Raw genomic sequence first — 12,843 nt, 5'->3', positions numbered from 1 at the left:
AAATCTATCTAACTTTAACACTGGATAAAGCTGTGTTAAAGTTGGAGCAGTTATGCTACATTTATATTGTTCTCAGCTTGTCCACAGTTAATAATTAGAACATAAGAGCTGCTGTCCTTTTGAAACTGTTCCAAATGTGCATGTGTCCATACACGGAGCAAATTTAGTACCAAATAGCAGAAGGGGAGATTTTAGTAGTCAAGTTGAATTGTGTACTTCAGTTTTAGCCATCAGGGTGGAGAAAACTGTCAAAGCTTGAAGATGCTGTGAAGGAAGTAGTTACAAAACTGACTATTCCAGGAAAGCATAAGGGGAGGAAAAACTATAGTATTAAAGACAACACTGCAATTGTATGCTTTGATAATTTACTCTACTAATGTCATCACAAAAATGTGCATCTTTAGCCTAGTGTCCTTGCAGAACAGCAATTAAAAAGCTCAAACAACCGTAGGCCTATGCCCAAAGGGGTATGATCCTCTCAAAACAGATTCCTATTTTTATTTTTCAGCAGAGGGCTTTTTAGGGCCTTATTACACCTTAATTTTAGGTGGCTTCTGAAGCTCTTAACTCCTGAATTGTCCATACATTAACACTTGAAACTAGTTTAAAACACACTTCAGGCAGCTAAAAGTCACGCTGCTCCAGGGCAGGTTTATCTCCGAACCATGTTACCCAGCTCGTGTTCCATTGCTGTGTGGCCACTCCTGACAGATAAGCCGCTCAAGTTGCAGTCCTCCAGCATCCCAGGATGCAGTGTCCTGTCCCACACCTTCCTGTCCTGTGAGGACAAACTTTCCATCCCGTGACCTCTACTGCCCAGGTGGCGGTTCTGGAACCAAGCCAGCTCCTCTTCCCGCCCCCAGGGGTGTGACCTCCCCCCCAGGAGTGCAACCTCATGCAAACAGCCTGCAGAGTACATGCTAGCTAACCAAGTGGCAGGGCATGGGTAGGTCCAGGAGTGGAGTCAAGGGAGGAGGGGGTCGGGGGGGGGAAACAAGGTAGGAGGCCAGATTAGGTCCCCATGAGCTGGGGCTTCCTTCCTAGGAGAGAGGCAGTAGCTCCCCCAAAAAGTACCTTCCTTTACTGCTCCCAACTCCTAGCCACCCTGGGAAGCACAACCAACACTACCCACCACCCATCCAAAATGCCAATTTATTCAAACATGAGGCCTTCTTTAATTTACTTCGTTTCTTTTATTTTTTTCTTGTTTTTATTTTATCCTTCAGTGCTGACTTCCTCCATTTCACCACCCTTCCCCACCCCATTGACTCTCCACCTTCCACCTTCTTGTTCCCACCCCATGTCTCTCAGAACCCCTAGAGCAGGGACAGAAGCCTGTCCTGGCTCACCAGCCCTGTAGCAGCAACTCACTGCTGTAGCTCCTTGACAGGTCTCTGCTCACCAGCCATCTAGTGGCAAGTCACAGGTGGGCAAGTAGGGGACAGCCAGAGAAACCTTTTAGCTTTAAGGCAGGGGTGGGCCAGATGTGGCCTGCCAGGCCATTCTATCCAGCACTCAGGGCCCCTCAAAAATTTAGAAAATTAATATTTACCTGCCCTGGACTGCCTTTCATGCAGTCCTTGATAGCTTGCCAAAACTCAGTAAGCGGCCCTCTTCCCAAAATAATTGCCTGTCCCTGCTTTAAGGTGTGACTACTTCAAACTCGAGCTTGCACTAAAACTGATCAACATCGGAACAGCTCGAAGTGCAACATGTAACAAGGCCCTTAGGTTGATTTTAATATATCTTGTAACAGTGGGGAAAATTTTCAAAGACATGAAGAAAGATTAACCAACTTGTCAGTATTTTAAAAGCATAAAAATAGCAACTGTGGAATTAAGAGCCAATGTGCCTGATACTGATCCCAGACAAAATCATGTGCTGCCTGACATAGGATGCAAAAGGAAAAGAATTAAAGAATGGTAACATAATTTATGCAAGTCAACATGGTCACAAAAATTATATTATTTCATCCTTAAATGGGAATTGGGAGTTCTCAATTTTTCTTGGAGACCTTCAACCTTCCTGGGCTGTCAGTATTCAGTACTCCATGAGTACCAAGTCAGCAGAAACTCTGTAAAAGTGATGTGCTGCTTGCTTTAAATGTTGTGTGTGTCCTAGATTTAGCTCATTAGATTGATATAGTACAAATGGTCATGCACTCCTATCAGATGTTACATGATCAGATTTTAAAAATCAAAAGCTAAAATGACCCATTTTCAACTAAGAGAAGGATGTACTTGAGTTTTAAATCATAGTAAAAAAATCTTAAACCTCGAGTTCTAAATATGTCATTTTTAATTCTGTTCCACATTTGCCTGGCAAAGGGTCAAAGTTTGCTCCCCTGAAGCTACTATAAAAGCCTTTTGCTGTGAAGATGTATTTGGCAACTTGTCTACCACTATCAAGTTCATTCACATTATATAAGAAATGACCAGCATTATAAGAAAGTTGTTCTTTGTTACAGACAGCAAGGAAGATGATGAAAATTTACCCCTTTCCTTGGAGATTGATCAGAGATTGTCTCTGGCCTTGATAGTTACAGAAGATGAGTTTTCAAGTGCTTCCCTCACCACAGATCTTTGCATATTTGCTTCATGCTCCATGCTATGCAACCAATTTGTTTACATTTTTAAACGTGGAGAATAGAGAGTTTCAGGGTAGGGAGAGCAAAATTTCACATTTATAATGAACTGTACTTGGTATTGTCTTAATGCTCCAAATAGAGCCTCACTGAACTAGAAGCTGTACACTTATATAATATAAAGTGTATCCTGCCATAAACGGTTTACAGGCTAACTTTAAAGAGGCAATATTGTGCTACCATCTTTCAAACTCTGCCACTGCACCTCGTTCTGGACCTCTAACAACACGATTTCATTGTCTTCCTTGTGAAAAACACACCAATCAGATGCTAAATGGCAAAACAAAATGGTGGTATTTCCAGGCTAATTAAAAGTTTTATCGTTGTATACATCTTAATTCCAAAGGATTTCAAGTTGTTGTATAAAAGACCCTCAAAATTCTAAAAAACCTCTCTTACACTTCCTTTCAAAGGCATTTCTGTTCCATGCCTCTAGTATTACTGCTATGCTTCAAGAAAGTGGGCAAGTTTATTTCTATTAGACAGAAGTTTCAGTTTTCAATAGATATCAGCTTACCAAAGTTTTTTTTTTCCCCAAACAAAAGAACAATTAACAGAAGAGACGTAACCAGGATATTGAGAAAGGATGCTAAGAATTTTTTCCCCAAGAGACTGACTGAATAGAGGAAAAAATGTTAAATACTAACAATTACATGGAAATTAAGGTAAATGGAAAACAGATTTTCATCACAGTTGTCAAGTGTGACAGGATAACAGGGACATAGTCCTTTGTCCTAGGACTGCAGTCCAAGATTCCTCTCAACATTACACAAAGGAAGGAGTGCTCATGTAACTCATACCCCGTTACAGACACAGCTTCACATTTACTTGGATTTAGCCCCTTTTCAGAGCCCAGTAAGTGCCCTCCATCCTATCAATATTTAAATGCATTTCCAGGAACTATTCTCCAAATAAAGTAAAGTTGGAGGCTGAATCTTTGCTATTGGAGGGCTGTGTGTACATTTCAACAATTTGTAGGTAAAAATCTGTGCATGTTTTTAAAACCCAAAGCTTTAGAGGCTCTAATACCTCTAATGCTTTGGGTACTGAATGAATGTTCAGAAGTCTGGATATTTACTTGCCCCAAGAAAGATCTGCCCCACAAGCTCTCACATTCAATGCATCTAAAACACTGTGCATCTCCCAGAAGGCATTCCTTACTACAGCTGTGTGAATTGAATATCGAATGGAGTACCTGATGAATATTGCCCCCCAAAAAGCAGTTTCAGGACAACTGAAACAAAATGTATAATTTGCATAAAAGTTGTTAAATTGTTTTGGCTGAAAAAATAATTTGAAAAAAAAAATAGAGTGAAGATTTCATTTTGATATTTTCAAAATAAGTTTATTTTTCATTAAAACCATGAAAATGTAATAATAAAGGGCAAAATGTTCCAAGACCAAAGGAAACCATGAGTTAAAACAAAATGTTTTATTCAACCCAAAACAACAAAATTAGTTCATTTTTAGTTGACAGAAAGCAAATAACTTCTCCAATCTGACCAGCAAACCAAACCAATCAAGTGTCCACACAGTTCTAGCCCCTGTTTGGTTTTATACTGGGTGAGTTTACCGGGTGGACCAGCAGGCTACTAGCCATTCAAAAGTAAATTTGAGGGAAGAGGGATGTACCTATACCCAACATTTTAGGAAAGGGTAACAGGTCACCTCTACTAAATGGCTTCAGAGGGGATATCATCCCTTCCTTTTGTTCCAGAATATGAATGAGTATGTTCCTGATGGCAGAAAAGACGTGTTGAAGATGGGAATTTCCCCACCTGCGCACCCCTTATTTCCTGTTATCTTCCACCTCAGATGCCAAAAAGTATTCTGGGCCCTTCATTTACTAGTGTGGGCTAGGACTCAGAAGCGGACATCCTGAGACTTGTAGATATCCTGTTTCACTTCCCTATGTGCTTCCCTTCTTCTGGCAACTGAATCTTAATTAGCCCTTAGATGATGACAAGAAATACACATTGTAGCAATAGCACTATTAATCACTCCCTGGAAAATTAAGATCAAGGTCTGGAACCAAGGAGGAAGCTGCTGGTTTTGCCCATCTCAGTCAGTTCACCTTAGAGGTGGGAGAAATACAGCCAGTGGGCTGGATGTGGCCCATCAGGCACTTTCATTTGGCCCGTGGCACCCACCAATGAATTGTGCCCTGCCCAGCCCTTCTGCCCACGAGGGTGGGAGCGAGGCGCCTAAACCCGCCCCCAACATACCCTATTATGCCCTGCTCCCACCCTTGTGGGCAGAAGGGCCAAGCCCTGCTAGCTGCTGCTGCAGGCTTCCTCAGCGTCCCCCTCCCTCCATGCAGCAGGGGAGAAGGGGGAGCTGGGGCGGGGCTGAAGCTGGGCGGTACAACAGAGCTCGGGGCTGGTGGCAGCGTGCAGCTTGTGCCCAGGGGGGCGGCTGCAACATGGAGCAGGGTATGGGAGTGGCAGAGGTATGGGGACCCCTCCCATACTCCCCCCCGCCCATGGCGCACAGCCCTGCCAGGCAGTGGGGGCAGCAACAGGAGGGGGAACGTACTGTCTACACTTGTGCGGCACACGAGGGAAGCCCCAGGCGCTGGAGCTGGCTAGGGTGGGGAAGGCAGCCTGGCTCCAGCCTAGGACTTCCCTCCTGTGCTGTGCAAGTGCGGGGAGCGCTGGCAATAGAGACTGCCTGGAAAGGGTTGCGCTCCTTGCTGCAATGTGCTGCACTGGCTGGAGCTAGGCACCAGTGCCCCAAGTGCCCCTGCTTGCTGCTGCACCATGGGGGGAGTGTGTGTGGGGGGAGGGTCCCCACACCCCTCAAACCCCACAAACGTCACACATCCATGCCACAGTGTTGCCTGCCTTAACTGCAGTGTGTTCCACAGCCACACACCCACACCACACAAGCCCCCAGCATACCCTATACTCTCCAGCACACAGCCACCCTACCTCACAAACTCCCCCAACACACACTCCCCACCCCCTCACCCCCCACACACACACCCCTACCCCCCATACACACTATAAAAGACTAAGAATTTATTTTTGAGTTATTATGCAATCTCCCCTATATACACTACACAAACACAGATCATGACAAAAATATCTATTGTAATAAAATTAAAATGTTATAGTAGGCATTTTGGCTTTTAGTGTATGATTTTTTTTTTTCTGGTTCTAACATGGTGACCCCCTCTGCCCCCCAAGGAGTACTTCTAGAGGACAAGGGGAGGGACTTCTGGTGACTTCTGGAAGGTCAGGGGTTAGGGGCGGGACTTTCAATCCCAAGATGGCGACCAGGGGGCAGGGCTACTCATGTGGCCCTCAATAGCTAACCAAACCTTGTTAAGCGGCCCTCCACCCGAAATAATTGCCTGCCCCTGGTTCAACTAGTCTCTCTTACAACGGGCAGCTGCATAATGGAAGAACAATAATCCCTATAAATCCATTCAATAGCAGAAGGCCAAATTTTATTTGTTTATAACTAATCCAGGACTCCTAAACCAGAGTCTAGAATTTGGAGAAGTCGCAGCTAAAATGAAACAGCTGGCATGAACATGCTACAAAATAGACTCTTAGTCTTGTTTTCCACTCTAAAACGCAACTTCGTAAGGATTAATTCAAGATAAGTGTTCAAAGTACAAATACTTAAATCCTGTTCTTCTAACAAAAAACTACATATTTATCCTGAACCGAAGGGGTCATGCGGCATCTTGCATGGTTTCTTGATTTTGATTCACTAATATGGCAGTTTCTTCATATGGGTAATGTCTAACTGTGTTTAGCTTTATGGCCCTTATTTTTATATACATTGAGGTATCTGTTATAAACTGTATTTCTTATATGTTTGAGCAGCACAAGGGTCGCACAAAATGATAATGACTTTCAAAGATCAACAATGAGTTTCTTTGGCACCCAAGAAAGGCTGAAAAGCAGTAATCAACATCTGACATGGATGAGAGAGACCTTCCCAGACAATTACATTTTGAAAGGAAAATACTAGCACCTAGAAACAGAGAGAACATTTTTTTCACCGAGGGGAAATTAGGAGAGAAACAGTATATTGGATTAGAGAATCCCCATGTCTAAAAGGATGCACACAGTCTCCTGTTCTTAATTAGATCAAGAAGATTTATGTTCTAGCAAACATGCACCAGTGAGAGGGCAGAAAGTTATATATGTAGAGTTGGCTCCCCAAAAATCAGTGAGGTGACGTATGGTCAGATAGGAACTGTATGTAAGCCTGCTCTAAGAGTCTGGCTCAGTCTTCAGTTTTTCCTGGGTTCAAGTTAATGCTGGAGTCCCCCAGGTAGAGCTGAGGCACCACAGGCCAAGGAGCTGGCCTCTGGTACACCCCCAACTTATTCTCAGTGGTCAAGCAGAGGCAGGCTGCACCTGGAGTCCGGGCATGTCACAGATACTCTTTTGACATTTACATGGAAAGGATACATCTTTAAATAGCTTTCTCTACTACAGATACATTTTATGCCTACTTTTTTTTTGGCTTTTAAAACTGACAACCTTTATAAGATTGAACATTGTCTCCTTTTGCTAACTGATTACTTTATGATGACTCATGAGAGTCAACTAATATAGTTTATATAAGATCGCAGTTAGTGATATTAGCATAGATATTACACAGAAAAAAGAATAAGTTGTAATGGTGGAGGCAAAGAGGGAAATAAAGCATCATTCATACTTGTATTTAGAATGAAGCCTTTCTGAAGTATACCTAGTATGTCTATAGCCACTGGCAAACCAAAGGTTATGTACAGCATATCTGGACTAATATCTATGAGATGTCTTTGAATCTTAAATCTTACATTCTTAAATCTCAGATCTTAAAAAGAGATGTCTTTAGTTTACATGGCACGGTATGGAAAGTAGTCAAATTACATTATCCATAAATCTGTACATGAATGTCAAGGGGTTAGGTTATTCAATGACTGTGGACCTTCTAAAGGGGAAACTAAATGATCATCCCCCATAAACAAGATTTTCAGTATGACAATCAAGTGCCAAGGTGTTTATGTCACAAAAAAAATGACTCCTCTGCCAGACACAGCTGGAACAGGCTGGAGGATGAACTACCCTCTTAACATCAGAAATGATCTCTCTATATTCGTGCGGAGGTAGAAGTGAACAGAAAATGCTTATATCACATCTGTACATGCTGCTACTTACCACAGAGCAGAAGACTTCAATCTTCTAGGCTGTCAATTCCTGCCTCCCTGCCACCCAATCCCAGCAATCAGAATTCAGTGCAAGAAAGCAAAGTCTGCGTTCTAAGCAGATTCGAGAGTTTACCTAGGTAAAAAAAAATACTGCACCATTCCTCATTAAATGAGAAATCCTATTTTAACAGAGGTGGACAAAACTGACCTACCAAGTTATGTGTATGCACAAGCCTGAATTGATTTTAATGCTGCAGCATTCATCCATCTCACTTTGTCTCTACCCATTTCTCATCACAGCCTCTCTTTATTGTACTATACAGCACCTAGCATGTTCTTGGATACTATAAAAATAATAGCAGCGCTCCTGTTACAGTTGATTCAAGCAAGCAAATTATGCAAATTCTAGTACATTAATAAAATTGCATAGTATTTTGGCTTTATTTCAATTTTAGTGTTTTCTGCAATTCTATGCTAGTAGGCCCTGTATTTAGGTGACAGCAGGTAGATGAAAAGCCATATCATGGTTTCTTAGATAGAAGATTATGCAAAAAAGGATCTCTTTTAGAAAAAAAAGTGTGCTATGTAGGAAGGTCCAAGGACAATTATGTGAACTACAATAAATAGTTTTGAAAGAAAAGATGCCAGTCTCCAAATTTTCCTAGCTCAGTAAAGATGATGATAATCACTAGGAAAGCAGTTTAAAAGTAAAAAGAATGATAAAAATCACTCAGTCCTTATCCTGGGAAATCCTTGCCTGTTTAGCAAATTGAGACTCACTAGAATGTGAGCAAGAACCTAACAAATAATAAAATTAACTAAGCCTGAAAATAATTTCTTCAGATGTAGCTTTGGAAAGTAGATGCTTTTGAATCAGCTATTAGTGTTTCCTAACATAATCTCTCTTAAGTAACTGCTTACAAATTTCAGAAGAATAAAATCTTTCAAAAAACAGAACCCGGAGAATGTCAAGTTCTCTATGGCTGTAATGAAGGAGCCTGCTGTGAACTACTCAGAATAAATTGTAATCAGCTTTAACATACTGGAGCTAGCTTTGCCCTCTGGTCAACTATAAGCTTTCAGGCACATGGCAAGCAGCAAATAATACCCCAAAATAGACAAGTAAATTAGAAATGCAGTTTATATTGCTAGATTAGATTTGGTGGATGACATTTTGGAATCACAACGTAAGTAATAAACAGGATTAAGAATAATTTACTTAAGTAACAGAATTTATGAGCACTCTGAAATTCAGAATTTGTGTGATTATATTTTTGGTCTTGCTGCTTAATAGCATCAGAATTTGTGTGAACTACAAACCTTCAAAAAGGACCTGAGAACTGCTTCAGCTACAAAAATTCCTTGCAAAAACCTGCTTTAGGATGTTAGTTGCAACACCACATCTGCAACAGTTCTGAGAAAACATTTGTCATCCCATAAAAGATCCCTTAATCTAAGCAAGTGGATGAGGATAAATGAACAAGCTAATCTGCCTTGACAAACGTGTCAGATATTCCCTCAGTGTTTCTTCTTCAGAGAAAATGAAAAGATTCTCGTTACATCAGTGTTTGCATTTTTACCCTTTTACTTAATAACCAAAGAAAATCTTGTACAGTTAGGTGGAGGCAGTGAGCCCCTGTAGAGACTTCCCTTTAAGACGCTCTGATGGGACTACTGTAATTTAGATGCGGCACCTGCTGAATTACTGGGGGACGCTGCTGAAAAAGTACTGTGCTCATACTATTGCGACTACCTGTGTGCTTCCAGCCAGGGCACTGGAAGTCACACTGGCATATAAAGTCAGACCAACAATGGAATCTCATTTATGTATTATCACCTGACAAGATGATACTGCTCCTGGATCTTGAGGGATACTCAGGGGTGGGTAGGGAACAGGAGTGCCTAGAAGAGAGGAAATCGCCCACTGATGCTGCCATCCCCAGCTCTGCCCAGCACTCCAAGCAGTTCCTTCCTGCAGCTGAAAACTCAGGGCCAAGCAGGGGCAATGTGTTGGAGAAGGAGGGAGCAGGGACTTGGCACCCTATGCAGCTGCTCCCCACAGTCCCTGGTTGGAGTGGGGCAGGAGAGATCCTAGGGTTTCCCCTGCTCCTTGGACAGTAGAAGACAGCAGCAGCAGCAAGCTTCCAGTTCTCCTGTTCCCTACCTGCCTTTGGGTGTCCCTTGCAGTCTGGGAGCAGGTGGTGGCATGCCCCTGTCACTGTCCCTGGCCAAGTAAGGCACCTCATGCTGTGGCTTACCATAGATCCTGGTTGAAGCCACCAGCACCAGGGAGCAGATGCTCCTTCTTGCACCCAGAAGCAACCCCTAGAAAACCCCTGCTGGAGAGGGGGAGAGGGGAATGGGAGAAGGGAGGTTCCTGGTGGTAGAAGGGGTGGGATGTTTACACGCTGCAGGGACTACAAAAAGTTCACAGCAGCGCCTGCCATGGCACAGTCTGCCTGCAGGGGAGGTCAGAGGGGAAAGGGGACCATTTCCTCTGCTGCACTAATGGCATCTCCCACGCTCCCTTTTTCACATTCCTGGATCCACCCATGCAGGTGTGTAATAGCATAATATCTGACTAATTTCTATATTACCTTTATTTTCTTATTGCTTTACTTATATTCTCCCACCATGCCCATCACTGCAGTGTTTTATCACCTTGTCACACACCCAAGTACTTCCCATGACTAAATGTGCTTAATTTAAGAGATCTGATGAGATCATTGCCCATGGCAGTAGAGTAGCTGCTCAGACTTACAAAGCAGATTTGTTCGTGGAAGGATCCATCCAAGGAAAAAGCAAGCAAGAATAAAACTTTGCCTCCTTGACAGAGTTTGATTACTGCTGCACGGGGTCCAAGTAACCCTCCTCCTTGCTACTTGAACACAAAAGAGAACAGACTGTTTCTATTCAGCAAACCACGAAAAAAGAAAAAGAAGTTCAGTCATGACCATAATTAGAGTATTCCATGAGATCCCGAAGTGTAGCACATGTACCACTTCTGCTTGTTATTCCATCAATTCACTTCAGAATTAATTTTGAAGGGGATAATACTTAAAAGAAACATCTGAAAACCTAGCACTAAAATATGTAATTAACCAAAATAAGTGAGGATGTGACCCCAGGTTCTAAAACTGGGCATATATGCTCCCTTAAAAGGATTTATTAGTAAGATGACCTTAGCACAAGTGTATTAACTACCAAGTCGCTTCCCATTGTCCATTCAATTTTCTATTATTGTCCTGTGATCTAAGATTATTCTGAGAAAGAGTTTTTATTTAAAGTTCTGATCCCAAAGTCCACTGAAGTCAATAGGAATCTCTCCTAAATTTTATATTTTCACTGTACATTAATCCACTAGTGAACAAGCCTCTTGCATCTTAAACTTATGTTCAAAACAACTGCCAAGACAGAGAAACAAACCAATGAAATGCTATTCTTCTGTTCTAATGCAGTGGTGGGCAATTATTTGGGTTGGTGGGCCACTTAATGAGTTTTGGTGACCTGTTGAGGGCCACATCTCAGCATGGAAGCCTGAACCCACCTGCAGCTTTAACATGCCTTGGTTCCCAGAGTCCAGGTTTAGGCTCCAGGTACTTGGAGAGGTAGTCAGGGCTTGCTACAGGTGTAGGCTGTGACCAGCGTCGAAGCCTGAACCCACCTGCAGCTCTGGCATGCTTCTGCGCTGGTGGCAGCCGAGCCCAGCAAAGAGACAACGAAAGGGAGAGAGATCACACGTGCACAAGCAAGCAAGTACGCCTGCACACTGGAAGCAGCATGGTCACCCGGCACCACACAGCTGCCAGAGCTGCCACCTGCCTGTGGGCCGGATCCATTCACTTGGCGGGCACCTCCCCACAAGCCAGATCCAATCAGTTGGCAGGCTGTATTTTGCCCACCCCACTCTAGTACTATTTGGAAAACATACCATTATTCCCTATGCAAGATTTTATGATGCGTTCTTTAGACAATTGTTTTGTCTACTGATTTCACACTTGGAACGTGACTAATTTATAATGAAGTTAAACTGGTTTATTTATTGTAAAGAATTTGCTCCAACAATTTTTGCTACTTTCCAAATCAATTTGTTTTTAATTATTTAACCAGCTTTAATAATAAATGTTTGTAGTGCAAGTCAAGCTAAAAAACCTTGAAGGGTCTGGAAGCTTGACAGTTTAGTTTTTTTTTTTACTTTAGAAATTCCCACATACTAAAAACAAACCAAAAAATGCAACAACATTGCTGTTTCAGACTTGATATGTTAATACTCTACAATATAAAATCTTTGGAAAACCAACATTTCCTTTTTGGTTTAAATTTATCTGAATGGTTCTCAGTTCTCACAAAAAAGCGTGCAGGCATTAACAGCGTACAGCTTACTGTGGTCAAGTGCTTAGCTTCAAGATTGCACTTAGCTGAACTTCATGTAAACAATACTCGTTAATGCTACTGCACTGTCAGTGTTGTGGTTTTACAGCTCCCAAACTAACTACCTCCTATCATTTCAAGGCTTCCAACAGCGGTCATGAGCCTGACTAGCTCCGATCCTGTTGAAAACTTCTAAAAGCAACCATTGACATCTACTTCCCTTTGGTTAACTGCGTAAAAAATGGCAAAGTAAAATTATATTGCAAATTAGGATTTAACGATGCACTACATAGGGCTGAAACGTACTATCGAAGTAAGCATTTCATACAAATAAATGGTATTTGTTGTAATGCAAACAACAGGCAAAAAACTTGGATTGACATTGTGTTATGCATTTAAGTGAAATACGCCCACATCTATATGTATAAGTACAGCCGTTCTCAAATGTCCTAGTCACAGAGCCCTTTTATATCACTTCTTCTGCCACAGCACCTTTATTCCTGGCTCTGCAGGCTGCACAAAACAATGTGGAGACAGACGACCTGGACAGGCAATGGCAGCACACCACCTCCGGGCCTGGTCCACCATTACCCTTAAACTCTTTGGTGAACCCCAGGTTTCTGCAGAATGCTCTGAGAACTACTGCATAGTGAAATATGCTATTAAAGAAGTG

At 42.3% G+C, this 12,843-nt stretch overlaps 1 protein-coding gene across 3 annotated transcripts in view; it reads right to left on the bottom strand.

The window, feature by feature from the left end:
• The window catches only part of ASAP1 (ArfGAP with SH3 domain, ankyrin repeat and PH domain 1), a 286,988-nt gene that overhangs the window by 77,278 nt on the left and 196,867 nt on the right, over positions 1-12,843 (bottom strand). The gene's annotated exons all lie outside the window — the stretch shown is intronic.

The sequence above is a fragment of the Alligator sinensis genome, unplaced genomic scaffold, assembly GCF_000455745.1.
Source record: "Alligator sinensis unplaced genomic scaffold, ASM45574v1 scaffold307_1, whole genome shotgun sequence".
In the NCBI taxonomy this organism is placed as follows: domain Eukaryota; kingdom Metazoa; phylum Chordata; order Crocodylia; family Alligatoridae; genus Alligator; species Alligator sinensis.
This window is presented reverse-complemented; position numbering and strand designations above follow the sequence as displayed.